The 26793-nt window shown below is 52.3% G+C and overlaps 1 long non-coding RNA gene across 1 annotated transcript in view; it reads left to right on the forward strand.

Annotated features, from left to right (window-relative positions):
- The first annotated feature begins 1465 nt into the window (after positions 1-1465).
- LOC139263087 (uncharacterized) overlaps positions 1466-26793 on the forward strand; it is a 132347-nt gene continuing 107019 nt past the window's right edge. The window contains exon 1 of the long non-coding RNA XR_011593039.1: positions 1466-1611. This is a non-coding gene — a long non-coding RNA (uncharacterized lncRNA). The remainder of the gene's footprint in view (positions 1612-26793) is intronic.

Raw genomic sequence — 26793 nt, forward strand, 5'->3', positions numbered from 1 at the left:
GTGAGGGAGAAAGGAATAGAAGGATATGTTGATAGGGTGAGATGGAGTGAGGTGGGAGGAGGCTCGTGTGGAGCATAAACCCCGGCACAGACCTGTTGGGCCCAATGGCCTGTGTCTGTGGGTAGAATTCTAGGCTGACCCTCCAGTGCAGTACTGAGGGAGCTCTGCACTGTTGGAGGTGCCGTCTTTCAGATGAGACATTAAACCGAGGCCCCATCTGCCCTCTCAGGTGGGCATAAAAGATCCCATGGCACGATTTGAAGAAGAGCAGGGGAGTTCTCCCCGGTGTCCTGGGCAATATTTATTCCTCAAGTGACATCACTAAAACAGATTATCCAGCCAATTGGGTGCTGTGTTCCCTACATTACAACAGATTACACTTCAAAAGCACATCATTGAGTGTGAAGCACTTTGGGACGGCCTGAGGCTGTGAAAGGTTCTGTATAAATACAAGTTCTTTCTGTCTCCCAGGAACAGGTAGTGGCGGAGCCTGGACACCAGGTGGTGCTGTTCCAGGACCCTGATTCAGCGCAGGAATTCACCTCATTACATCCTTCTTGCTTTCTATTTCAGTGTGTTTCAGTTCATCATTTCCCTTCCACAGTTCAGCACAATAGAGAGTGGGCGAGAGAGAGAGCGAGAGAGAGACAGCAGGCTGGAGAGAGAGAGAGAGAGAGAGAGAGCGGGCGGGAGAAAGAGAGAGAAAGAGAGAGAGGGCTGGAGAGAGAGAGAGAGAGAGCGGGCTGGAAAGAGAGAGAGAGAAACAGGCCGGGGTTCAACTGTGATGCTCCCCACGGTCCAATATCCTGCCACCCTCGATGTCCAAGCTGACATGTCAATGCTGGCCATGGGAGGGGGAGGTACTGGGGCAACCACGGCCTGTTGGGCTGTAACTGGGCTTTGGATTATTGCCTTCTGAGGGGGAAGAGGGTGGAAATGAACCATTAAAGATTGAGAGGGGGAAGGGAAAATGAGAGAGAGGAAAGATTATAATAAACATGTAGCTTAAAAATACCCTCAGTCCACAAAGCCCATCCCCCGCCCAATGAAACTGCTGTGTCCCCGGTTTATTGTGGATCAGGTGTGACCTGAATCCATCCACAGGCAGGAGAGCCTTTCTGATCTCCCAAAAACCAGAGCAATATCTGCTCACAGTGAGACTGGAAACCCACTGGGGCTCCAGATTTCACAATCACTCACTCTCAGGATCATAGAAACATAGAAACATAGAAACATAGAAAATAGGTGCAGGAGTAGGCCATTCGGCCCTTCTAGCCTGCACCGCCATTCAATGAGTTCATGGCTGAACATTCAACTTCAGTACCCCATTCCTGCTTTCTCGCCATACCCCTTGATCCCCCTAGCAGTAAGGACCTCATCTAACTCCTTTTTGAATATATTTAGTGAATTGGCCTCAACTACTTTCTGTGGTAGAGAATTCCACAGGTTCACCACTCTCTGGGTGAAGAAGTTCCTCCGCATCTCGGTCCTAAATGGCTTACCCCTTATCCTTAGACTGTGACCCCTGGTTCTGGACTTCCCCAACATTGGGAACATTCTTCCTGCATCTAACCTGTCTAACCCCGTCAGAATTTTATATGTTTCTATGAGGTCCCCTCTCATTCTTCTGAACTCCAGTGAATACAAGCCCAGTTGATCCAGTCTTTCTTGATAGGTCAGTCCCGCCATCCCGGGAATCAGTCTGGTGAACCTTCGCTGCACTCCCTCAATAGCAAGAATGTCCTTCCTCAGGTTAGGAGACCAAAACTGTACACAATACTCCAGGAGTGGCCTCACCAATGCCCTGTACAACTGTAGCAACACCTCCCTGCCCCTGTATTCAAATCCCCTTGCTATGAAGGCCAACATGCCATTTGCTTTCTTAACCGCCTGCTGCACCTGCATGCCAACCTTCAATGACTGATGTACCATGACACCCAGGTCTCTTTGCACCTCCCCTTTTCCTAATCTGTCACCATTCAGATAATAGTTTGTCTCTCTGTTTTTACCACCAAAGTGGATAACCTCACATTTATCCACATTATACTTCATCTGCCATGCATTTGCCCACTCACCTAACCTATCCAAGTCGCTCTGCAGCCTCACAGCATCCTCCTCGCAGCTCACACTGCCACCCAACTTAGTGTCATCCGCAAATTTGGAGATACTACATTTAATCCCCTCATCTAAATCATTAATGTACAGTGTAAACAGCTGGGGCCCCAGCACAGAACCTTGCGGTACCCCACTAGTCACTGCCTGCCATTCTGAAAAGGACCCATTTACTCCTACTCTTTGCTTCCTGTCTGACAACCAGTTCTCAATCCATGTCAGTACACTACCCCCAATCCCATGTGCTCTAACTTTGCACATCAATCTCTTGTGTGGGACCTTGTCGAACGCCTTCTGAAAGTCCAAATATACCACATCAACTGGTTCTCCCTTATCCACTCTACTGGAAACATCCTCAAAAAATTCCAGAAGATTTGTCAAGCATGATTTCCCTTTCACAAATCCATGCTGACTTGGACCTATCATGTCACCTCTTTCCAAATGCACTGCTATGACATCCTTAATAATTGATTTCATCATTTTACCCACTACCGATGTCAGGCTGACCGGTCTATAATTCCCTGTTTTCTCTCTCCCTCCTTTTTTAAAAAGTGGGGTTACATTGGCTACCCTCCACTCCATAGGAACTGATCCAGAGTCAATGGAATGTTGGAAAATGACTGTCAACGCATCCACTATTTCCAAGGCCACCTCCTTAAGTACTCTGGGATGCAGTCCATCATAGAATCATTGAATGGTTACAGCACAGAAGAAGGCCATTGGCCCCGTCGAACCCGTGCTGACTCTCGACTAGTCCCCCTCCCCCGCCCTCTCCCCGTAACCCTGAAAATTGTTTTGTTTCAGATACTGTTCCAGCTCCCTGTTGAAAGATAAAATTGAGTCTGCCTCCACCACACTTTCAGGCCGTACGTTCCAGATTATAACCATCATCATCATAACAGTCCCTCGACATCGAGGGAGATTGCTTCCACTCTAAAAGTGAGTTTTAGGTGACTGAAGAGTCCAATATGGGAATTACAGTCTCTGTCACAGGTGGGAAGGAAAGGGTGGGTGGGACTGGTTTGCCGCACGCTCCTTCCGCAGTCTGTGCCTGTTTTCTGCATGCTCTCGCTGCGTAAAAAAGTTTTTCCTTACGTCACGTTTGGTTCATTTACCAATCACCTTAAATCTGTGTCCTCTGGTTCTCGACCATTCTGCCAATGGGAACAGATTCTCTCGATCTACTCGGTCCTGACCACTCATATTTAGAACACCTCTATTAAATCTCCTCTCAATCTTCTCTGCTGCAAGGAGAACAACTCCAGCTTCTCCAGTGTATCAACGTAACTGAAGTCCCTCATTCCTGGAACCATTCTCATAAATCTTTCTGCATTATCTCGAAGGCCTTCACATCCTTCCTAACGTGTGGGGCCCAGAATTGGACACAGTGCTCCAGTTGGGGCTGAACCAGTATAAGGCCGACGTGAAATCTAGTGTGTTAGAGCAGGAGTTCCCCACCGGGGGTGAGCGGCCCCCTGGGGGTCCGTGAGAAGGTGTCGAGGGGTCCACCATAAAAAGGCTTCCACGGACTGAAGCTGGTGTTCCACATCAGTGAGTGGACCCAGAATGGTGCTCCACCCAGTGGCTGCCCCAGGAACTGCAGCTATAAATATCTCCCATTGAGCAGAGTTTCAGTCTCTGGTTTATTCACTTTAACACAGTCCCCGAGTGTTCCTCGCCCTGAACCACACCGGGGTAGGGAACCCACCCACTCACAATTCCCCTTCAGTGAGCCGTCTATATGATCGGGTCTGGTGAACAAGGAGAAGCAGATTAAACTATCGCTCCATTTATATTGTGTTTCTCGAGGTCACACCTGATACTTTCTGCCTCGACTGCAAAATGTCCCCAACAGAACATCGGGATTTACAGGCACGGGGTGATGAAAGTCTCTGTCACACAACTGTTCAATCTCCCGAATATAAAGAAAAGCAGAACAAGAGTCTCCGAGCCCAGTGGCCCCTTAGAATCAATATTAAAGTCATGTGATACTGAGGGCAGCTCCATACAAAGAAAGGCAACATGTGGAGGGAGAGTAAAGCAGGAATTGGGATTCCTCAGATCCCTCGAGGAACTGTGACAGTTAAAGACACCAACACATTCACTTCGAGCCGGACACTGCAGTGCCGGAGCAGAATGGGGGAGGGGTAACTGAGAGATCAATGGTTCCAGTAAACCAGTGTCAACAAACAAATACAGGCCCCAGATACGGATTCCAAACTCTCTCCCTGACAGACAGACTCACTGACCTGACTGCAGAGAGTTTAGGGGCATGTTGACAGAACCAAGGGTTACGGACCCCCAAATGTGTCCAAGTGTCCCCCTGGAGTTTCCCCAGCGTCCCGGGACCGTTTCCCAGTACTGAGCACTGGGATGGTTCTCACTGGTTCAGTCTCCAGGCAATGCCTCCAGCGGCTGTCCTCCCCAGTCTCAGAGTTTCCCCTTTAGCCATAAGATGGGGCAGCTGCCTTCAGCACGGTGGGTGGGGTTACACAGGGCCGATGGCAGGGTGTCAGCCACCTTGGTGTTCTGGGTGTTTAAATCCAGGGCCATTTACCAGGCTCACTCACCACCAACTACCACATGGGAAATACACGGCCTCATGTCAGGGGGTTTAGCAGAGGGGTCCTCACCTTGGGACTGATTCTTCCTCACGGTTACTCGATCACAGTTTGCTTTTCCCCAGCGTCTTCCCTCCGTGAAACCAGTTCCCTTTATTGCCTGAAATCTCCCTCCTAACTTGTCCGTAGGCCGTGTAAATGGAGCAGAGGGAGTCCTTCTCCTGTATATCTGGGAGTTCAGGTCTCCAGGCCCTGACAGAATTGTTGCTCAGCACCAGCAACAAGTTTCACATTCAGTTAGTGAAACAAAAATAATAATAAATATATATGTTTAATTGTGGAACTAATTACTGTACAGAAACAATCCTTGTGTTGTGTTACAGGGATCGGTGGGATGTTTATAACACGGGAGGGGCCTCAGCAGCAAAAAGGTCATGACCCCGTGTTAGAGGACTCTGGGAGTAGAATTGGATTCCCTCGAAGCAAGGCCGCTGCCGGATTGATCATCTCGTAACCTTGTGGCATGAGTCAGGTTGTAGACCCACAGCTCATTCACTGTCTCACTGTTAGAACCATTGCATTTTAACTCCATTCCTTCTTGTATTGTAGTTTGTGTAATACGTGTAATAAACATCTAGACTTTGGAACAAGGCTCCCTCTGGGATCCGAGTATCACAGCCGATCAATAGCCAACATTTGGGGCCCACGTGGAGCTGGTATTGGAGGATTTTAGCGATGGGGAAAGATTGGAAAGGCTGGGATTGTTTTTGTTTGGAACTCAGGAGGCTGAGGGGAGAGTTGATTGAGTTGTGTAAAATTATGAGGGACCGAGATAGAGTGAATAGGAAGGACCGATTTCCCTTAGCAGAGAGGTCAATATCCAGGGGGCATAGATTTAAAGTAATTGGCAGAAGGATTAGAGGGGAATTGAGGAGAAGGTTTTCAACCAGAGGGTGGTGGGAGTCTGGGCCTCACTGCCTGAGGTAGAGGCAGAAACACTCATCATATTTAAAAAGTGCTGGGATGTGCACTTGAAGTGCTGTAACCTAAAGGCTACGGACCAAGAGCTGGAAAGTGCTATTAGGCTCCATTTACCCTGCCTGGAGACCTGAACTCCCAGATATGGCACAGACCACAATGGGCCAAATGACCTCCTGCTGTGCAGTAACTTTCTATGATTCTATGAGGAGCTGTGTCTTTGTCCCCAGTATCTGGGCCGTGAATGTGTTGGGTTTGTTATACCTGCTAACGTGTTGTTTGGTGGTGGAAGACCTGTGTAATAGTCCTGGGGGAGTACCGCTGTGGGTTTACCCAATCCCCGGGTGGGTTGTTTAACGGCTGACATAGATTCTCACTCACACACCCACGAATTTATTTTAATATTTCAATCAATAATAAGGGATGGTGGATGAAGTTAATCGTTCGGGGAAGGTGGGAGGACAGGCTGGAACAACTCTGGGAGATAAAACAAATAAATATGTCCAGGAGAAGCGAGGAACAAAACTGCCTACTTTGGGGAGCTTTTAAATCATTCAGTGGTGTGGGACTTGTTGCTGACGATACGTTTGTGGAAAGTTGGTTTCGAGGCCTGATTGATGAGTCCCCGATTGTCCAGTGACTCGCTGTAGAGGGTTTGGGAAACGCTGCAATCGGAGCTTCTCAACAGACAGACAAACACTGCGGTAAATTGGTGTCCTCAATGATACCGTGATTGACGAGAAGTCCAAACCCAAGTATCTTATTGCCGTTGAGGCAATGTCCAACATTTCCAAGAGGTCAGAGGAAACGCAGTGACATTCCTGGGTTTTCTCTTCGGCCGGAATTTTAATATGGAGGAGGAGGGGCTAGAAAGTGATGGGGAAACCCGGGAGAAGGGGTTTCTCACAGGCCCTGCCTCATTTAACTGCAGGGCCTGGTTTGTATTTCAAAACTCTGCTTTCCACCGGCAGCCAGACAGATGGAGAGGCTGTGGGCGGGTAGGCCTGGGGCACTAGGCCGCAGAGAGGATGGAGGGAGGGATCGGGTGGGGAACGGGGTGTGGTCGGGGGCTGGAAGGGTGTCGGGTGGGGGGGGTGAAAGTATTGGTGCCGGAGTTTTCGGGGGATGGACGGATTGGAGCCGGAATATCGGGGCAGGGCGGGGGGTGAAAGGATCAGGGGCGGAATATTGGGGAAAGGAACGGGGCCGGAAATAGGAAGTGTGGGGGGAGTGATTGGGGACGGAGCATCAACAACAACAACAACAAATATTTATATAGTGCCTTTAATATAATAAAACATGCCAAGGAGTTTCACAGGATTGTTATCAAAGAAAACAAAAATTTAGCAGCGAGCCATATAAGGAGATGTTAGAGCAGATGACCAAAAGCTTTGTTGAGGAGGTGGGTTTTAAGGAGGGTCTTAAAGGAGGAATGAAGTGGAGAGGCGGAGATATTTAGGGAGGGAATTCCAGAGCTTAGGACCCAGGCAGCTGGAGGCACCACCACCAATGGCGGAGTATTTCAAATCGGGATGTTCAAAAGGCCAGAATAGGTGGAGCACAGAGGTCTGGGGGATTATAGGGCTGGAGGAGATTACAGAGATAATGAGGGGCGAGGCCAAGGACGGATTTGAAAACAAGGATGAGAATATTAAAATCGAGGCGCTACTTAACTGGGAGCCAATATCGGTCAGCGAGCACAGGGGAGATGGGTGAGTGGGCCTCACTGCGAGTTCACACACGGCCTGCAGAGTTTTGGAAGACCTCAAGTTTATGGAGGATAGAACGAGGGAGGCCGGCCAGGAGTGCATTGGAATAGTGAAGTGTAGAGGTGATAAAGGCATGGATGAGGGTTTCAGCAGCAGATAAGTTGAGTTAAGGGCGGAGGCGGGCGATATTACGACGGTGGAAATGGGCAGTCAGTGTTAGAACGGATATGAGGTAGGAAGCTCAATTCATCATCAAACGTGAGACCGAGGTTGCGATCAGACTTGGTCAGCCTGAGACAGCTGTCGGGGAGAGAGGTCGCATCAGTGGAATGGAGTTTGTGACGTGAACCAAAGGCAGTGGCTTCAGTCTTCCCCATATTAAATTGGAGGAAATTTCTACTCATCCAGTGCTGGGTGTCGGACAAGCAGTCCGATAGTATAGAGACGGTGGAGGGGTGAGAGAGGTGGAGGAGGGGTAGAGCTGGGTATCATCAGCGTACATGTGAAAACTCAGCTTGTGTTGCCGGATGATGTCACTGAGGGGCAGCATGTAGATGAGAAATAGGAGGGGCCAAGGATAGAACCTTGGGGGACACCAGAGGTGACAGTGTGGGATCGGGAAGAGAAGCCATTGCACTTGATTCTATGGTTACGGCTGGAAAGATCGGAATGAAACCAGGCGAGTGCCGTCCCATCCAGCTGGATGATGTTGGAGAGGTGTTGGAGCAGAATTTTGTGTCAAAGCTGCAGACGAGGGAAAGATTACTTTTGTCGCAGTCAATGAGGATGTGATGTGTGAGCGAGGTAAGAGCAGTTTCAGTACTGTGGCAGGGGCGGAAACCTGATTGGAGGGATTCAAACAAGGAGTTCTGGGAAAGATGATCACGGATTTGGGAGGTGACAACATGTTCAGGAACTTTGAAGAGGAAAGGGAGGTTGGAGGGACGGAGGGGTCATGGGTTGTTTTTTTGAGGAAAGGGGTAATGACGGCAGATTTGAAGGAAAGGAGGATAATACCGGAGCGAGAACCATGAACAATATCTGCCAACATGGGAGCCAGGAAGGAACGTTGGGTAGTCAGCGATTTCGTAGGAATAGGGTTGAGAGAGCAGTCTTGTTGTGCGAGGCACCTTGGGGAAGAGTGAACATAATATGGTAGAAGTCTTTATTAAGATGGAGAGTGACACAGTTAATTCAGAGGCTAGGATCCTGAACTTAAGTAAAGGTAACTTCGATGGTATGAGACGTGAATTTGCTAGAATAGACTGGCGAGTGATACTTAAAGGGTTGACGGCGGATAGGTAATTAAGGATAGTGTTAAATCCAAGGAAGAGGCATATAAATTGGCCAGAAAAAGCAGCAAACCTGAGGACTGGGAGAATTTTATAATACAGCAGAGGAGGACAAAGGGTTTAATTAGGAGGGGGGAAATAGAGTATGAGAGGAAGCTTGCTGGGAACATAAAAACTGACTGCAAAAGCTTCTATAGATATTGATGAGAAAAAGATTAGTGAAGACAATCGTTGGTCCCTTGCAGTCAGATTCAGGTGAATTTATAATGGGAAACAAAGAAATGGCAGACCAGTTTAATAAATACTTTGGTTCTGTCTTCACGAAGGAAGACACAAATAACCTTCCCGAAATACTAAGGGACCGAGGGTCGAGTGAGAAGGAGGAACTGAAGGAAATCCTTATTAGGCGGGAAATTGTGTTAGGGAAATTGATGGGATTGAAGGCCGATAAATCCCCGGGGCCTGATAGTCTGCATCCCAGAGTACGTAAGGAAGTAGCCCGAGAAATAGTGGATGCATTGGTGATCATTTTCCAACAGTCTATCGACTCTGGATCGGTTCCTATGGACTGGAGGGTAGCTAATGTAACACCACTTTTTAAGAAGGGAGGGAGAGAGAAGGCAGGTAATTATAGATGGGTTAGCTTGACATCAGTAGTGGGGAAAATGTTGGAATCAATTATTAAAGCTGAAATAGCAGCACATTTGGAAAGCAGTGATGGGATCGGTCTAAGTCAGCATGGATTTATGAAGGGAAAATCCTGCTTGACAAATCTTCTAGAATTTTTTGAGGATGTAACTGGTAAAGTGGACAAGAGCGAACCGGTGGATGTGGTGTATTTGGATTTTCAAAAGACTTTTGACAAGGTCCCACACAAGAGATTGCTGTGCAAAATTAAAGCACATGGTATTGGGGATAATGTACTGACGTGGATAGAGAACTAGTTGGCAGACAGGAAGCAGAGAGTCGGGATAAACGGGTCCTTTTTAGAATGGCAGGCAGTGACTAGTGGGGTGCTGCAGGGCTCAGTGCTGCGATCCCAGCTATTTACAATTTACATCAATGATTTGGATGATGGAATTGAGTGTAATATCTCCAAGTTTGCAAATTACACTGAGCTGGGTGGCGGTGTGAGCTGTGAGGAGGGCGCGAAAAGGATGCAGGGTGATTTGGACAGGTTAGGTGAGTGGGCAAACGAGTGGCAGATGCAGTATAATGTGGATAAATGTGAGGTTATCCACTTTGGTGGCAAAATCACGAAGGCAGAATATTATCTGAATGGCGGCAGATTAGGAAAAGGGGAGGTGCAACGAGACCTGGGTGTCATGGTACATCAGTCATTGAAAGTTGGCATGCAGGTACAGCAGGCGATGAAGAAAATGGTATGTTGGCCTTCATAGCTAGGGGATTTGAGTTTCGGAGCAGGGAGATCTTACTGCAGTTGTACAGGGCCTTAGTGAGGCCTCACCTGGAATATTGTGTTCAGTTTTGGTCTCCTAATCTGAGGAAGGACGTTCTTGCTATTGAGGGAAGGTTCACGAGACTGATTCCCAGGATGGCAGGACTGACATATGAGGAGAGACTGGATCGACTGTGCCTGTATTCACTGGAGTTTAGAAGGATGAGAGGGGATCTCAAAGAAACATAAAATTCTGACGGGACTGGACAGGTTAGATGCAGGAAGAATGTTCCCGGTGTTGGGGAAGTCCAGAACCAGGGACATAGTCTTAGGATAAGGGGTAAGCCATTTAGGACTGAGATGAGGAGAAACTTCTTCACTCAGAGAGGTGTTAACCTGTGAAATTCCCGACCTCAGAGAGTTGTTGATGCCAGTTCATTGGATATATTCAAGAGGGAGTTAGATATGGCCTTTACGGCCAAAGGGATCAAGGGGTATCGAGAGAAAGCAGGAAAGGGATACTGAGGTGAATGATCAGCCATGATCTTATTGAATGGTGGTGCAGGTTCGAAGGGCAGAATGACCTACTCCTGCACCTATTTTCTATGTTTCTATGTTTCCAGGAGGTCAGTTTCATTGACAAGATGACCTGAGAGAGGGCAAGAGGGGAGATAGGAGAGAACTATACAAATTTAGGTTCGCCGGGGGCAAGTGGAGAGGAAGTGATGTCCGGTGGGTCAAGGGAGAGGAGAGGAAGTGAAGTCCGGTGGGCCGGGGGAGGGGAGAGGAAGTGAGGTCTGGTGGGCGGGGGAGGGGAGAGGAAGTGAGGTCCGGTGGGCCGGGGGAGGGGAGAGGAAGTGAGCTCCGGTGGGCCGGGGGAGGGGAGAGGAAGTGAGGTCTGGTGGACCGGGGGAGGGGACAGGAAGTGAGGTCTGGTGGGCCGGAGGGGGGAGGGAGTGAGGTCTGGTGGGCCGGGGGAGGGAGGGAGGGAATCAAAAGCAGAAACAGGTGAACGGATGTTCTTGAGCTTTTAACAAAGAAGTCCTGAGCTCCTCACATTTATTGTTGGAGGTGAGGGAGGAGGAGGCAGGGGAGGGTGGTTTGAGGAGATGGTTAGTGGTGAAGAGAAGACTGGTGTTATTTTTGCCACCTGGGTGATGTTAGAATAGTGGGTGGTTTTAGTAATGGAGAGCAGGACCCGGTGGTGCTTTATATGATCTGCCAAATCTGGTGATGGATGAATAGACCAGTTGTTTGCTAAAGACGTTCAAGTCTGCGTCCCTTGCATTGAAGGGAACGGAGATGACGGGTATAGCAGGGGGAATGACTTGGGTGAGAGAGTGTAATGATTGTAGGGGGACAAGGGCATCAACGGTGGTGGAGAGGGTGTGATTCAGTAAGTCAGTATCTGCAGAGATGTCTTGGAGAATAGTACGCCAAAGGCCAGGTAGTTGGGAATTAGAAAGTGCAGCGGTAAGGGACTTGAGGGAGAGTTTTTCCCAGGAGTGGATACAGAAAGAAGTGGGTTTAGGAGCAGGCAGGGGAAAATGGGTCGAGAGTGAGATAAGGAAATGGTCGGAGATCCCCTCATCGGTGATGGTTACAGAGGGGATAGCGAGGTCACGTGAGATGATAAGATCGAGGGGGTGGCCGTGTATATGGGTGGGGGAGTTGACATGAAGGGAGAGATTAAGGGAGGAAAGGAGGACAGTGAACTCAGAGGAGTGAGAGCAAGATGAGTTGAGATGGAGGTTGGAATCACTGAGGATGAGAAGTCGCTCGGTGCAGAGGCAGAGGGAGGAGAGCAGAGAAGATATCACATTGAGAAAATTGGTGTGGTATTTGGGTGGACGGTACAGAATAAGGATTTTAAAAGAGAGACGTGAGGGGTGGAACAAGGTGAGTTGCTCAAAGGAGGAGAAGTTGCCGGAGGAGTAGGGAGACAGACCGAGGTGTGATTTAGATATAAGGGCTACATCACCACCGCGGCGGTGTGACCGTGGAATATGGTGGTACGTATAGTCAGGTGGGGAAACTTCACTGAGGGGAAAGGTCTCATCACCCCTCAACCATGTCTCCGTCAATGACATGATGTCAATTTGATCGTCCACAATACGGTCATGGCTGACAAGGCCTTTATTTACAAGTGAACATACATTATAAGGGAAATGTGGAGGGCGAGGGAGGGGGGAAATCAGAGACCTCGGGGGTGAAATCGGAGGCCTCGTGGTGGGGGCGGAAATCGGAGGAATCGGGGAAGGTTTCCGATGGCAGTGGGTGGGTGAGGCAGGGACTATTGCCTTTACACTTACCTCCTGGATCCAGCAGTCCAAGCCTCACTTTAGCTGGTGGGTTACCTGAGGCCTGAGAAACCCCACCAGCCAGAGTTACATTTGAAATGGTGCTTAAAACCTCCCTCTTTGACCAAGTGTTTGGTCGCCTGTCCCAATGTCTCAGTGGTGATGGGTGAATGGGATTGAAGGCTGGGAATGACCACAATTTGGCCTATGTGCCAGCATCACTGTGTACAGTGAAAGAAAGAACTTGCATTTATATAGCACCTTTCCCCACCTCCGGATGTCCCAAAGTGCTTTACAGCCAACGAGTTACTATATTCCCCACTGGATAGTCCTGCATTAAACAGGCCGACACTGCCAGAAACTGTGAGTGCAGCACTGTCAGACTTTAGCATTGATGCCCACAGCAGGGAGCTCCAAGATAAAGCACGAAGGGGCGAGAGAACTGAAAGGAAGGGAATAAATCCCGGAGAAGGAAAGGCAGAAAGCCGCTGAGCAAAGGGCATTGGGCAGCAGTGGGACGGAATCCAGAGCAGGATGGGGACCAGCAGAAACCAGCAGATCGCAGCTAACTCAGCAGGGAGTGAACAATTCCCAGCAGGGGAACCGGAATCTGAAACCGCAACAGGCTCGGCACGACAACAACAACTGGTCCTTGAGGAGACAACGTCCCGTCTTCAAACTGAGGACCCCCTCCATCGTGTGTGTGGCACTATATCCGTCTAGTTAGACAACATCCAGGCTTGGGCTGATAGGTGGCAAGGAACATTCGCACCACACAAGGGCCAGGCAATGGCCATCTCCAACAAGAGAGTGTCCAATCACCTCCCCTTGACATTTAATGGCATTACCATCATCGAATATCCCATCAACATCCTTGACCAGAAAATTAACGACCAACCACAGAAATATGGTGGCTGCAAGAGTAGGCCCGAGGTTTGGTATTCTGTGACAAGTGACTCAGCTCCTGACTCCTCAAAGCCACTGGCTGTTGGATCTCTTGGCTCGGCGTATAGCTTGCTACATACGCTGTTTAGCATGCGCGTAGTCCTGTGCTGTCTCGATCTCCGGGCCTCACCGCTCCCCCTGCACCTGGGTCCCGACCCCGCCGCTGGTCTTGGGGAGCAGAGGTCGGGACCAGCGGGGGTCAGCGATCGCAGACGTTGTGGAGCGGAGGTCGGGACCAACATGGAGCAGAGGTCAGGACCAGCATCGATATGGAGCGGAGGTCGGGGCTGCCAATCGGAAGCAGAGAGCGGCGGATGAATGACAAGGTCGAGGCCCAGGATCGAGGTCGGGGCCCAGGATCGAGGTCAGGGCCCAGGATCGAGGTCAGGGCCCAGGATCGAGGTCGGGGCCCAGGATCGAGGTCAGGGCCCAGGATCGAGGTCAGGGCCCAGGATCGAGGTCGGGGCCCAGGATCGAGGTCTGGGCCCAGAATCGAGATCGGGGCCCAGGAGCGGTGAGGTCGGGGCCCAGGATCGACGTCGGGGCCCAGGATCGAGGTCAGGGCCCAGGATCGAGGTCGGGGCCCAGGATCGAGGTCTGGGCCCAGGATCGAGGTCGAGGCCCAGGATCGAGGTCGGGGCCCAGGATCGAGGTCGGGGCCCAGGATCGAGGTCGAGGCCCAGGATCGAGGTTAGAGCCCAGGATCGAGGTCGGGGCCCAGCAGCGGAGTCGAGGCCCAGGAGTGGTGCAGCGAGTACCAGCAGCGGGGTCGGGGCCCACGGAAGGTGCAGCACGGGCCAACAATGCGGCTGTGAGACCCACACTGCATGCTATGAATCCCAGGGACAGTCGGAGTATGTGTGTGCACTTGGATCGTGCAGCGGAGCTTGGTCTCTGGTTGTCTCGGACCTTCTTGCCACTGGACACAGACCTTGCTCTGTCAAGCCCATGTGGTGGCTGGTGTACAACAGCCACTCCACGTTAAAATAATTCACACAGGCATCTTCCAGCCTTCAAAATGAAGTTCGGGGCCTGGAATGTCAGGTCCCTCCTGGAAACACCTGAGAACTTTTTTGTTTTTGGTGTGGAAGCAGGTCACCCTGGATCCCGAGGGCCTGCCTAATACTATACTATACTAGTCCTGTGCTGTATTTTCACCAGATTGGCACCTCATTTTCAGGTATACCTGGTGCTGCTCCAGGCATGCTCTTTAGCATTCCTCATTGAACCGGGATTGGTCACCAGGCTTGATGGTAATGGTGGACTGAGCAATATGCCGGGCCAGGAGGTTACACATTGTGTTGCAATAGAATTCTGTTGCTGTTGATGGCCCACAGAGCCTCATGGATGCCCAGTTTATTAGCTGCCAGATCTGATCAGAATCGATCCCATTTAGCACGGTGGTACTGCCACACAACTCGCTGAAGGGGGTCCTCAGTGTGAAGATGGAACTTTGTCTCCACACGGATTGTGCGCTGGTTACTCCTACCAATACTGATAGGTGTGATTTTGTGAGTATGACCATGTCAGGCTGTTGCTTGACTAGTCTGTGGGGCAACTCTCACAACTTGTGTACAAGTCTCCCGATGTTAGTGAGGGGGAATTTGCGGGGCGACTGGGCTGGGTGTGTCTTTGTCGTGTCTGACTCCGATGCGTAGGTTGAAGTCGAGTGGCCCGTCCCCTTTTATTCCTATTATGCTTCCTTGTCGCGGTTTGATATAACTGAGGGGCTTGGGGGCCATTTCAGAGGGCAGTCGTCAGCCACATTGCTGTGGGAATGGAGTCACATACAGGCCAGACCGGGTAAGGACGGCAAGTTTCCTCCCTGACAGACATTAGTGACCCAGTTGCATTTTTACGACAACCCGATAGCTTCATGGTTACCAGTACTGATACCAGCTTTTTATTCCAGATTTAATCAATTATTTTTAACTGAATTAAAATTCTCAAACTGCCGTGGTGGAATTTGAACTCACATCTTCGGATTATTAGTCCAGACCTCTGGAATCTGACACCTCGAGTACTGTGTCCACTTCTGGTCAGACCCACCTCGAGTACTGTGTCCAGTTCTGGTCAGACCCACCTCGAGTACTGTGTCCAGTTCTGGTCAGTCCCATCTCGAGTACTGTGTCCAGTTCTGGTCAGTCCCACCTCGAGTACTGTGTCCAGTTCTGGTCAGTCCCACCTCGAGTACTTGCTGAATCTCTGAAAGGAACCAGGAATGCTCAACATTCTAGGGTGGTGGGAGAGGGCAGGGGGTGGTGGGTGGGGGTTAGGGTGTTGGGTGGGGTGGGGGTTGGGGCGTTGGGTGGGGTGGGGGTTGGGGTGTTGGGTGAGGTGGGGTGTTGGGAGGAGTGGGGGTTGGGGTGTTGGGTGGGGTGGGGGTTGGGGTGTTGGGTGGGGGTTAGGGTGTTGGGTGAGGTGGGGGTTGGGGTGTTGGGTGGGGTGGGGGTTGGGGTGTTGGGTGGGGTGGGGTGTTGGGAGGAGTGGGGGTTGGGGTGTTGGGTGGGGTGGGGGTTGGGGTGTTGGGTGGGGTGGGGGTTGGGGTGTTGGGTGGGGGTTAGGGTGTTGGGTGGGGTGGGGGTTGGGGTGTTGGGTGGGGTGAGGGTTGGGGTGGTGGGGGTTGGGGTGTTGGGTGGGATGGGGGTTGGGGTGTTTGGTGGGGGTTGGGGTGTTGGGTGGGGTGGGTTTTGGGGTGTTGGGTGGGGTGAGGGTTGTGTTGTTGGGTGGGGTGGGGGTTGGGGTGTTGGGTGGGATGGGGGTTGGGGTGTTGGGTGGGGGTTGGGGTGTTGGGTGGGGTGGGGGTTGCGGTGTTGGGTGGGATGGGGGTTGAAGTGTTGGGTGGGGTGTGGGTTGGGGTGTTGGGTGGGGTGGGGGTTGGGGTGTTGGGTGGGGTGGGGGGTTGGAGAGTTGGGTGGGGTGGTGGTTGGGGCGTTGGGTGGGGTGGGGGTTGGGGTGTTGGGTGGGATGGGGGTTGGGGTGTTGGGTGGGGTGGGGGTTGGGGTGTTGGGTGCGGTGGGGGTTGGAGTGTTAGGTGGGGTGGGGGTTGGGGTGTTGGGTGGGGTGGGGGTTGGGGTGTTGGGTGGGGTGGGGGTTGGGGTGTTGGGTGGGGTGGGGGTTGGAGTGTTGGGTGGGGTGGGGGTTGGGGCTTTGGGTGGGGTGGGGGTTGGGGTGTTGGGTGGGGTGTTGGGTGGGGTGGGGGTTGGGGTGTTGGGTGGGGTGGGGCTTGGAGTGTTGGGTGGGGTGGGGGTTGGGGTGTTGGGTGGGGTGGGGGTTGGGGTATTGGGTGGGGTGGGGGTTGGGGTGTTGGGTGGGGTGGGGGTTGGGGTGTTGGTGGGGTGGGGGTTGGGGTGTTGGGTGGGGTGGGGGTTGGGGTGTTGGGTGGGGTGGGGGTTGGGGTGTTGGGTGGGGTGGGGGTTGGGGTGTTGGGTGGGGTGGGGGTTGGGGTGTTGGGTGGGGTGGGGGTTGGGGTGTTGGGTGGGGTGGGGGTTGGGGTGTTGGGTGTAGTGGGGGTTGGGGTGTTGGGTGGGGTGGGCTGTGGTTTGTGGATTGGTTGTTGGGGGTGGGAGTCGAGGTGGGGTCAGGGATTGGGATTTGGTGCAGTGATTGGGAAAGTTGCCCTTTTATCTGGGTTTGAATCCAGACAGACTGGATGCCCCAGTGTGAATGGTACAGTAAGCACCTTTACTTCCCCCGATATAAACACCTGCATTTTAAACATCAACAGGTTTTTACTGATTTTGATTGCCCCTAAATTTGACATTCATCGGGGAAACTAAAACTAGGGGACATAGTCTCAGAATAAGGGGTTGCTCATTTTAAATTGAGATGAGGAGGAATTTCTTCTCTCAGAGGGTTGTAAGTCGATGGAATTCTTTACCCCAGAGAGCTGTGGAGGTTGGGTCATTGAATATATTTAAGGTGGAGATCGACAGATATTTGAGCGATAAGGGAATAAAGGGTTATGGGGACTAGACAGGGAAGTGGAGCTGAGCCCATGATCAGATCAGCCATGATCTTTATTAAATGGTGGAGCAGGCTCGAGGGGCCAGGTGGCCTGCTCCTATTTTTTATGTTCAGCATCCTTGGATGCATCCCATCCGGTCCTGGTGACTTAACTACTTTAAGTACATCCAGCCTTTCTGGTACCTGCTTATCACATCCAGTAGCTCAACTACCTCCTCTTTCACTATGGCTTTGGCAGCATCTTCTTACTTAGTAAAGACAGATGCAAAGTATTCATTGAGTGCCCGCTGCCTCCGAGCATAGGTCTCCATTTTGGTCCCTAATAGGCACCACCACTTACTGCCCGTTTACTATGTATTTGCCTGGAGAAGACTTTTGGATTCTCTTTTATTTGGGCTGTAAAGGCACAGGTCAAGAAAGTTCTCCTGAAAACTCTTCCCCCTCCCCGCCCTTTACACCATTACTGTCCCAGTCTATATTAGGATAGTTGAAGTCCCCCATTATCAGAAGACCACATCCCAACACAATCCCAGCCGTGCTGATTAATGAGGAAAATCACTACCTTCCTCTTCCCCAATAAAGGACTCCACAGATCAGCAGAAATGGGACTGATTCCAACATCGATGCCGAGCATGTTGCCAGCAGTCACTCAGAACAATGTGCTGTGTGCAATGTGAAAATGTACATTGATTGTCACACCTCCAACTTACAGAACTTCTCTCCACTTTGGAGCTTTCATTATTGAAATGTGAGCCAAGTGCTGCAATCCAGTGCAGGATCCTAATGAGCTTTCCCGGATTGTATGAACAAGTGAGGGCTTCAGGCCGGCCCGGAATCCCAGCTCCCATCTGTTGTGTATTGTCCAGGTACATTAAATGTATAGTTACAATGGAGCGCCACAGAGGGCGCTGTGGTGGGAGACCTGAAAGTACCTGCGAGACAGAGTATAAAAGGCTGCCCACCACACCTGAGGGGCACTCTGGAGTTACACAATAAAAGACTAATGTCACAGCAGTTACTACAACACCAGACTGCGAGGAGTCAGTGATTTGAGTGCTACATACACCACATTGACGATGAGGACACGGACGAGCTTCCCGTAACCATGGCTACTCTGGGCTCGTTAAAGGATTTTACGGTGGGCAATGATTGGGAGGCCTTTACGGAAAGGCTCGAGTACTACTTTACAGCAAACGACCTGACGGGGAACACGGACGCACTGAGAGAGAAGCATAAGGCAATATTGCTGTCCAGTTGTGGTGATGAGGTTTACCGTCTCGTCAGGGATTTGCTGGCACCCGCGAGCGCCAAGGACAAGTCATATGAGGAGCTGGTTGAACTCATTTGTAACCAACTGAAACCGAAGGAGAGCATCCTCACGGCCCGGCACAAATTCTACCACCACTGCAGACCCGAGGGCCAGGATGTCACTAAATATGCTGCGGACATCAGGACACTCGCGGCGCCGTGTGATTTTGGCACACATCTTGACGACGCGTTGCGAGACGTCTTTGTTATGGGGATTGGACATGAGGGTTTCCTCCACAAGCTGCTATCCACTGAACCTACAGTCAGCCTGCAGCAAACCATCAACATCAGCCGGGCAATTATGACCTCGACGTGCAGCCCCAGCAGATGATCCACACGGTCTCGAACCCAGCAGGCACTATCCACAGGATAGCGCCCACCACGGACAAAACTACAGAACGTGGCTCTGCCCAGGGCAGAGAGCACGGATCTCGGGGTCCTGGAACTCAGAGTCCACCGAGGGGGGCTAATCGAGTAGCACCATGCTGGCACTGCGGAGGAAGCCATGGGACTCACCGGTGCAGGTTTGCGGAGTGTCTGTGCAATACCTGCCACACGAAAGGCCACTTTCAGTGTGTGTGTAAAAGAAACCTAACTCACCGTGTGGCTGAGGAGAGGGTAGAGGGTTCATTTTCCAGCGAGGAGCAGGCAGAAGAAGGTGAGGCGTTATTTGGACTGTACACGTGTACCGACGATTCGCCCCCAGTGATTATGGAAGTCAAGATTAACGGAGTCCCAGTGAGTATGGAAGTGGATACTGGATCGGGTCCGTCGTTGATGAGTCAGGAAACTATTGATAAACTGTGGGTCAACCCAGCTGCACGACCCAAGCTGGTCCCGGTCACGGCAAAGCTGCGTTCCTACACCAGGGAACTGATACCTGTTCTTGGCAGGTATCTCACGGGGGCGAGACGCACGGTTTACCTTTGTGGGTCATTGCAGGCGATGGGCCGACACTTCTCGGCAGGAGATGAATGGGGAAGGTCTGTGGGAGCTGGAAAGACTTCATTCCTCCACAGACTGCTGTTCCCCGGGTTCCCAAAGAGCAGCACCGACCGAGCTGGAGGAGAAATCCCCACACAGACGAGCAGACCCTGATCGAGCAGTTTTTCAAGTGCGGGCCGATCGCTGAGGTGTGAGCAGGTGACGCGCTGCAGGCGATGAACGGGAAATCCATCGATGGCCGACAAATCCGGGGGTGGTGGGGGGGGGGGCGTCCACACGGAGAAAAAGTCAGGTGGTGGTCGCGGCTACGGTGGAGGCCGGGACAGCAGCGGCAGTGGTGGCGGCTACGGTGGTCAGAGGAGAGGCGGCAGTTACCGGGACAACGGCCGGAGCGGAGGCTACGGCGGTGGCAGGTATGACTCGGGGGAACGCGACAGCTACTCGGGTGGGTACAAGAGCCAGAGCGGCGGATACGGCAGCAAATACGGAGGCCGCTCTCACAGGGACCATGACTGATCGAATCCAAAGAGCCACGATCAAATTGTCTTGGCCATTTTCCTTTCTTCTTTCCTCTTTAATCCTTCTATTCCAGAGAGTGAAACGTCATGTCAGCGAGCTCAAGATGGTGGCGAGACTCGTGGCAGCAGAGCTCTGCAGACAAAGACAAGCAGAGCAACTAAAATGGCGCCGCCCAAGGGAAGCCTCGTAGGAACCACAAGATAGCGTCTTAAAAGGGACATGCACCCGAGAGTCTTAAAAGGGCTTTACACCGTGGTGGGCCCCACAAAGAGACTTTTGTAAGGCAAGATCGAGTCTAAATGAGCAATGTGATTAGTCTGATGATGTGAGTTATGATAAGAGTTAATATTTTGACGCTGAATGGGTCCTGTGTTTAAAATAAGGGATATGTATTACGAAAAGAGTTAATACCACAAGGTGCAATAAAAGGGTAAATGGAGCCGAGACTAACATGATTAATGGACCAATGCGATTCTCGATTTATGTGATTCATGCAATGGTTCAGCGGCTGCAGATGAGCCACTAATCGATCACTTTCTGAGAACAGAGGCAACGCACTAGTTGTGATACCCTGTCTCAGCGCAGCCTGTTACCTCGGGCAAAAAGGGGCAGTATACCGCCACCGCACTTCACCCAGAGGAGCTGGGATTAAATAACTGTTCAGTGTATCTGCAACATCTGTACCACATATTATATGTTCCATACAAATGTACTGTCCATGTAGACCTGTTTTCTGTTGGAGCTTATGCTTGTGTACTTCATCAGCCATGTAAGGACTGCAAATACCACAGACTTGCACCGGATCGCAAGCATAACCTTTACATGGGGGAGAAGAGGGAAGTGGATGGTCATGGACTTCATGGACTCACACTCACAAATCAACCAGGACGAACAAGGCCGAGGTCACCGGCAATGGCTTCTGGAGCTGGGGGTGAGTGAGATGTTGTGTATTGTCCAGGTACATTAAATGTATAAGTACAATGGTGCACCACGGAGGGCGCTGTGGTGGGAGACCTGAAGGTACAGAGTATAAAAGGCTGCCCACCACACCTGAGAGACACTCTGGAGTTACACAATAAAGGACTGAGGTCACAGCAGTTACTACAACACCAGACCGTGTGGCGTCAGTGATTTGAGTGCTGCATACACTACATCTTCCACCAGGAGATTTCAGTCAACAGGCTCCTCAACAAGGCCTCACTCTGTCCTTTGCTGCCATCGATTCCCCAATCACTGTCCGTCCAACAATCCAATCCCGCTCCAGCCCAGCGCCCGCCTGCCTTCACACACACTGCCTTTGGCCCAATGCAGCGATGCCAACTCCCGCCATGTTCCATGTATAAAATTGCCCCATGGACGGTGCCGGGAGTCACCTGTAAAAAGTGCCGCTTTTGCTGTTGGAGAACGGGCGGTTTGACAGCACGCCGCCGGGAACAGCTTCAGATTTTAATCCAACTGTCCCCGCGTGAGCCCGGAACCCATTGGTTATCGCCGACCAATAGGGGACAGAGGCGGGAAGAAGCCAGCCAATCAACAATAAAGGTTTCAGGCGGGGCGGGGTCATTTGCAGTGAGGGGCAGAAGCGCCCAGTGCGGCGGCAATCCCTCTGTGTGGAGACGTCTCCCGGCGGGTCTTTGCCGCTCTGTTACAGCGCGGTCCGGTCCCCGTGTCCCTCCCCAGCAGCCAGCTGGGCCCCCGAGCCCCGTGTCCCTCTCCCCGCCCTCGAGCCCCGTGTCTCTCTCCCCATCTCAGAGTCCCGTGTCCCTCTCCCCGCCCCCGAGCCCCGTGTCCCTCTCCCCGCCCTCGAGCCCCGTGTCTCTCTCCCCATCCCAGAGCACCGTGTCCCTCTCCCCGCCCCCAAGACCCACGTCCCTCTCCCCGCCCCCGAGCCCCACGTCTCTCTCCCCGCCCTCGAGCCCCGTGTCCTTCTCCCCGCCCCCGAGCCCCGCGTCCCTCTCCCCGCCCCCGAGCCACACGTCCCTCTCCCCGCCCTCGAGCCCCGTGTCCTTCTCCCCGCCCCCGAGCCCCGAGTCCCTCTCCCCGCCCCCGAGCCCCGAGTCCCTCTCCCCGCCCCCGAGCCACACGTCCCTCTCCCCACCCCAGAGCCCCGTGTCCCTCTCCCCGCCCCCGAGCCCCGAGTCCCTCTCCACGCTCCCGAGCCCCGCGTCCCTCTCCCCGCCCTCGAGCCCCGTGACCCTCTCCCCGCCCTCGAGCCCCGTGACCCTCTCTGGGCCTCCCCGGAGACCCATGACCCTCTCTGGGCCCTCCCGGAGCCCCGTGTCCCTCTCTAGGACCCCCCGGAGCCCCGTGTCCCTCTCTGGGACCCCCCCGGTGCTCCGTGCCTCTCTCTGGGCCCTGCCTCCCTCCCTCCCGCGGGGCCGCTCTCCCGCCGCCCTCCCTCTCTCCGGGACAATCAGACTGCGCGTGCTCCGGGCTCAGTGGATGGCGCCGCCACATCGCGCGCTCTTTCCCATCTACCCCAGCGCTTCGGCTGTCAGGTGGTGCGGCCACATGACTACGCCCGCCCCCATCTCCGAGTGACAGTTTCCCGAGGCAACTCTCCTTCGCAACCTTCCTCCATCCCGGAGAAGGGGCGGCCCTGCATCATTGGATCAGCCCCAATACAAGGCAACCCTTTCAGCGGAGTGAGCAACCGCCCTTTGGGCTTGACTTTCCACTTTGCTGGCTATCGCCCAAAAAATGGCCAATGTTCCAGCCTTGGCGATGTGTCAGCCTTCATGATCACTGGTACATCGCCCATTGTTTGCAACATGACTTTCGGCTCAGTGATAGCCCAGCAAAGTGAAATGGATGAAGCGATAGTCCAGCGAAGCCCAGCGATGTGAAACAGGCCCAGAGATGTGGAAGGCAAAACTTCCCGAGCAACGGCCTTCTGTGCATGTGTTTTTTTTGGTGGCCAGCTTTTCCCCCGTGTCGGGAGGTCAGGTGCATGCGCAGAAGGCCGTTGTGGACGAGGAGAGAGAGAGAGAGAGAGAGAAAGGAGAGAAGGAAAGCTGAGTGAGAGAGAGAAGCAAATGGAGAAAAAAGAGATAAAACCAGTTCGAGAGATAGATTGGAAGAAAATAAAAACAAGAGATGTCTTCATCAGACAGCGTGGAGGGGGGTGTGAAGAGGGCAAAGCCCTTTTCCGATGAGGCCCTTGTCCAGAAAGTGCCGAATGAACCCGGGATGGCAGTGGGAAACCTCCACCCCGAGCGTGCCGGAACATTTGGGCGCAAATAGCGGACATCGTCTGCTTGGGGTCCCACGAGGTGAGGCGGCCTCACCAGTGCCGGAAGTGCTGGAACAGCCTGGTCGTTTCAGCAAGAGTAAGTCCAGATTTTATATTGTGTTGATGAAGATTGTAATTATAAATATGACTGGGGGGCAGTGCTGTGCGGCGAGGACAGGCTGGTGGAGGACCTTTGTCTTACGGATGTTTAGTGTAAGTCCCATGCTTTCGTATGCCTCAGTAAATATATTGACTATGTCCTGGAGTTCAGCCTCTGTATGTACGCAGACGCAGGCGTCGTCCGTGTACTGTAGCTCGACGACAGAGGTTGGGGTGGTCTTGGACCTGGCCTGGAGATGGCGAAGGTTGAACAGCTTCCCACTGGTTCTGTAGTTTAGTTCCACTCTAGCGGGGAGGTTGTTGACTGTGAGGTGGAGCATGGCAGCGAGGAAGATTGAGAAGAGGGTTGGGGTGATGACGCAGCCCTGTTTGACCCCGGTCCGGGCATGGCCCTGGAACATGGACCATTTCCCATACCTCAAGAGCCTCTTATCAACAAGAGCAGACATTAATGACGAGATTCAACACCGCCTCCAGTGCGCCTTCGGCTGCCTGAGGAAAAAGAGTGTTTGAAGACCAGGCCCTCAGAACTGCCACCAAGCTCATGGTCGACAGGGCTGCAGTAATACCCGCCCTCCTGTATGACTCAGGAGGAAGCACTTACTTCCAACTCGGAAGACAATGCCCCAGCTTCATCGTCCCCTCCAACACCCCCAACAGCTGATCGCGCCATCATCACCCCCATCACGGCCGGAAGTCTTGCTGTTGCCCACTGCACGCCAGACTTGTCTCAGTCCCCAGGGACAAACATTGGTGGGTAGGGCTTATGCCATGCTCTTTTCCCGTTCGCAGAAGAAGATATCGAACAACCGGTCAGAACAGAGGTGCACCGGAGGGGGTCCTGCTCAGGTGTAGCAGCTCACTGACCTTGAGGAGCGTGCAGCCGCGCTTGTGGGTACGCAGAGTCGCTCGGCCACCACCCGTGGTGTTGTGGAACCCTGCTATGCATCACATGAGTAATGTCTCAAACAGTTTTAAAGTAATGTCACGTCATGCAATTATAATGCAATATACGAATCATGTCACTTGCTGCATGCAGCCTTTGTCCTACTCTCAGGTTAACAACATAAGAACATAAGCAATAAAGAGCAGGGGAAGGTCACCTGGCCAGCTGTCCCCTTCTCTGTGCGCCCCCCATAAACCCTCACCCCCTTATTCTGTCCATCTGCGATTGATGCAGCCGCGACAGCTTTCTGGAGCAGTGAAATCCACATGATGCATTAATATGTGACGTCTCTCGGTAATGTGTACCCTTCTGTTCTCATAAGCTCAGTTGTGCTTTGATGGTCAACAGGAGGCGCAAGTGGAGGCAACACCTACACCTGCACCCATGCAGGTGTCATTCACCACGGGTGGTGACAAACAGGAGGAGGAGGAGGATACGAGCACCGAACCGGAGGAGGAGGAGGAGGAATATGTTATGGAGCCCATAAAGGGGGATGAACCTGAGGCCACTTTGCATTTCGCTATTGTGACTGAAGAGATACCGGGACCAAGCAGCGTGCAGCCAGCAATGCCAAGGCACATAATAGTGCGCACACTGGCCCCACGGAGGTCGGGTCAGCGAGTTCAGCACTCGCCTCCTATGGACGATCGGTTGGAGGGCTTGATCTCCCTGTGCGAGGAGACGGTGGCGATAAGGTGCGAGCATCTCCAGGCTTTTGCTCAGTTCACGCGGGACATTTCCCAGGTGTCTGCTGCCCAAGCGGAGGTAGTGCAGCAGATGCTTGAGGAGATGCGTGCACTGACCGCCGCCACCAATGCCTTGCGGCATGCGTTGTTTACTGAGCACGGCACTGCACCCCAAGGTGCTGTGATTGGTCCAAGCACAAGCCCAAGCACTCAAGCGAGTCAGGAGGGAGCACTTCCTTCTGACTATGAAGACAATGCCCAGCTTCGTATTCACCTCTAACACCCCCGCAACAGCCGATCGCACCACCATCACCACCACCACGGCAGGAAGTCTTGCCACTGCCCGCTGCATGCCAGACTCATCTCGCTCCCCAAGGACAAAAACGGGCGGGTAGGGCTAGGACACATGGGGGGACCAGGATCTGGAGGGAAACATGGCCTCACGTCGGGAGCGGGGGCGGGGTGGGGGGGGTGTAATTTTTCTTGTTGTTATTGCTGTTTTTGTTATTTTTATCTTATATTGCTGTTAATATCGTTGTTACTGTGTTTACATTCATTTGCTGGTTTACAGTGCGGGGCGGGGGGGGGGCGGGGGGGCAGCGGTTGATAAAAATGATTTTGTTAAATTAATAAAATGTTTCATTGAATTTTACAAATGTTGTGCATTGTCTTATAATCACTAAGTTTAGTTAAAACATTAATGCAACTGTTGTACAACAATGGTCAGGCCAGAGCAGGCAAGGGTAAAACGTAACTCACCACAAATGCAACTGTTGTCTCACTGTAACTGTAACTGTCACTGTCCCCAATGTAAGTTCATGCAAAGCGTTCATTTAATAGCTGCTGACACAACAGCTTTGCAGCTGCGTAATTCCCACGGGCTTTCTCCACTCTTCCGGAGGGGGGTGGGACCATGGATTCATCGCCAGGCTGATTGTCCTCTCCGAGGTCCTCACCAGCCTCCTCCTCCTCCTCCTCCTCATCTGCTTCTTCCTTCTCTATTTCTTCCAGAGGTGGACCAGCAGCCTTAACTGGCAATTGTTGTCCTCTCCTTATATCTCGGTTATGCAACATGCAGCACACCACAATAAACTCAGCGACCTGGTTCGGGTGGTACTGTAGGCTGCCTCCAGAGTGGTCCAAGCATCTGAAGTGCTGCTTCAGCATTGCAATTGTCTTTTCGACGATATTGCATGAAGCTATGTGACTCGTTGTAACACTTTTTGGCTTCCGTCTGGGGATTATGCAGGGAGGTCAGGAGCCAATTGGCAAGGCCATATCCTTTATCCCCCAGCATCCAACCTTTCTGGCTGACTGTCAAACAGGTCAGATACAGCGCTCTCACGCAGGATGTGAACATCATGGATGCTAGCTGGAAATGTAGCATTTACTGCCATGATTATTTGGTTGTGGTGGACAATGAGCTGCACATTCAGGGAGTGGAATCCCTTGCGGTTACGAAACACCTCCGTGTTCTGTCATGGGGCTTTCAGGGTGATGTGCATGCAGTCTATTGCTCCCTATACCTTGGGGAAGTTTGTTATTCTCGAGAAACACAAAGCCCTCCCGTTCTGTGCCTCCCTGGCCAGAGGGAAGCTTGTAAAGTCCATCCTGCGAGCGTAAGGGGCTTCAGTCACCTGTCGAATGGAGCAGTGTGTGGTCTGAGAGATACCACAGATGTTGCTGGCTGAAGCCTGAAAGGATCCAGATGCATAGAAGAATAGTGCCACAGTAACCTTTACCTCAACGGGCAGTGTGGTCCAGATGGTGCTGGG

The sequence above is a fragment of the Pristiophorus japonicus genome, chromosome 4, assembly GCF_044704955.1.
Source record: "Pristiophorus japonicus isolate sPriJap1 chromosome 4, sPriJap1.hap1, whole genome shotgun sequence".
NCBI classification, from domain to species: Eukaryota; Metazoa; Chordata; class Chondrichthyes; family Pristiophoridae; genus Pristiophorus; species Pristiophorus japonicus.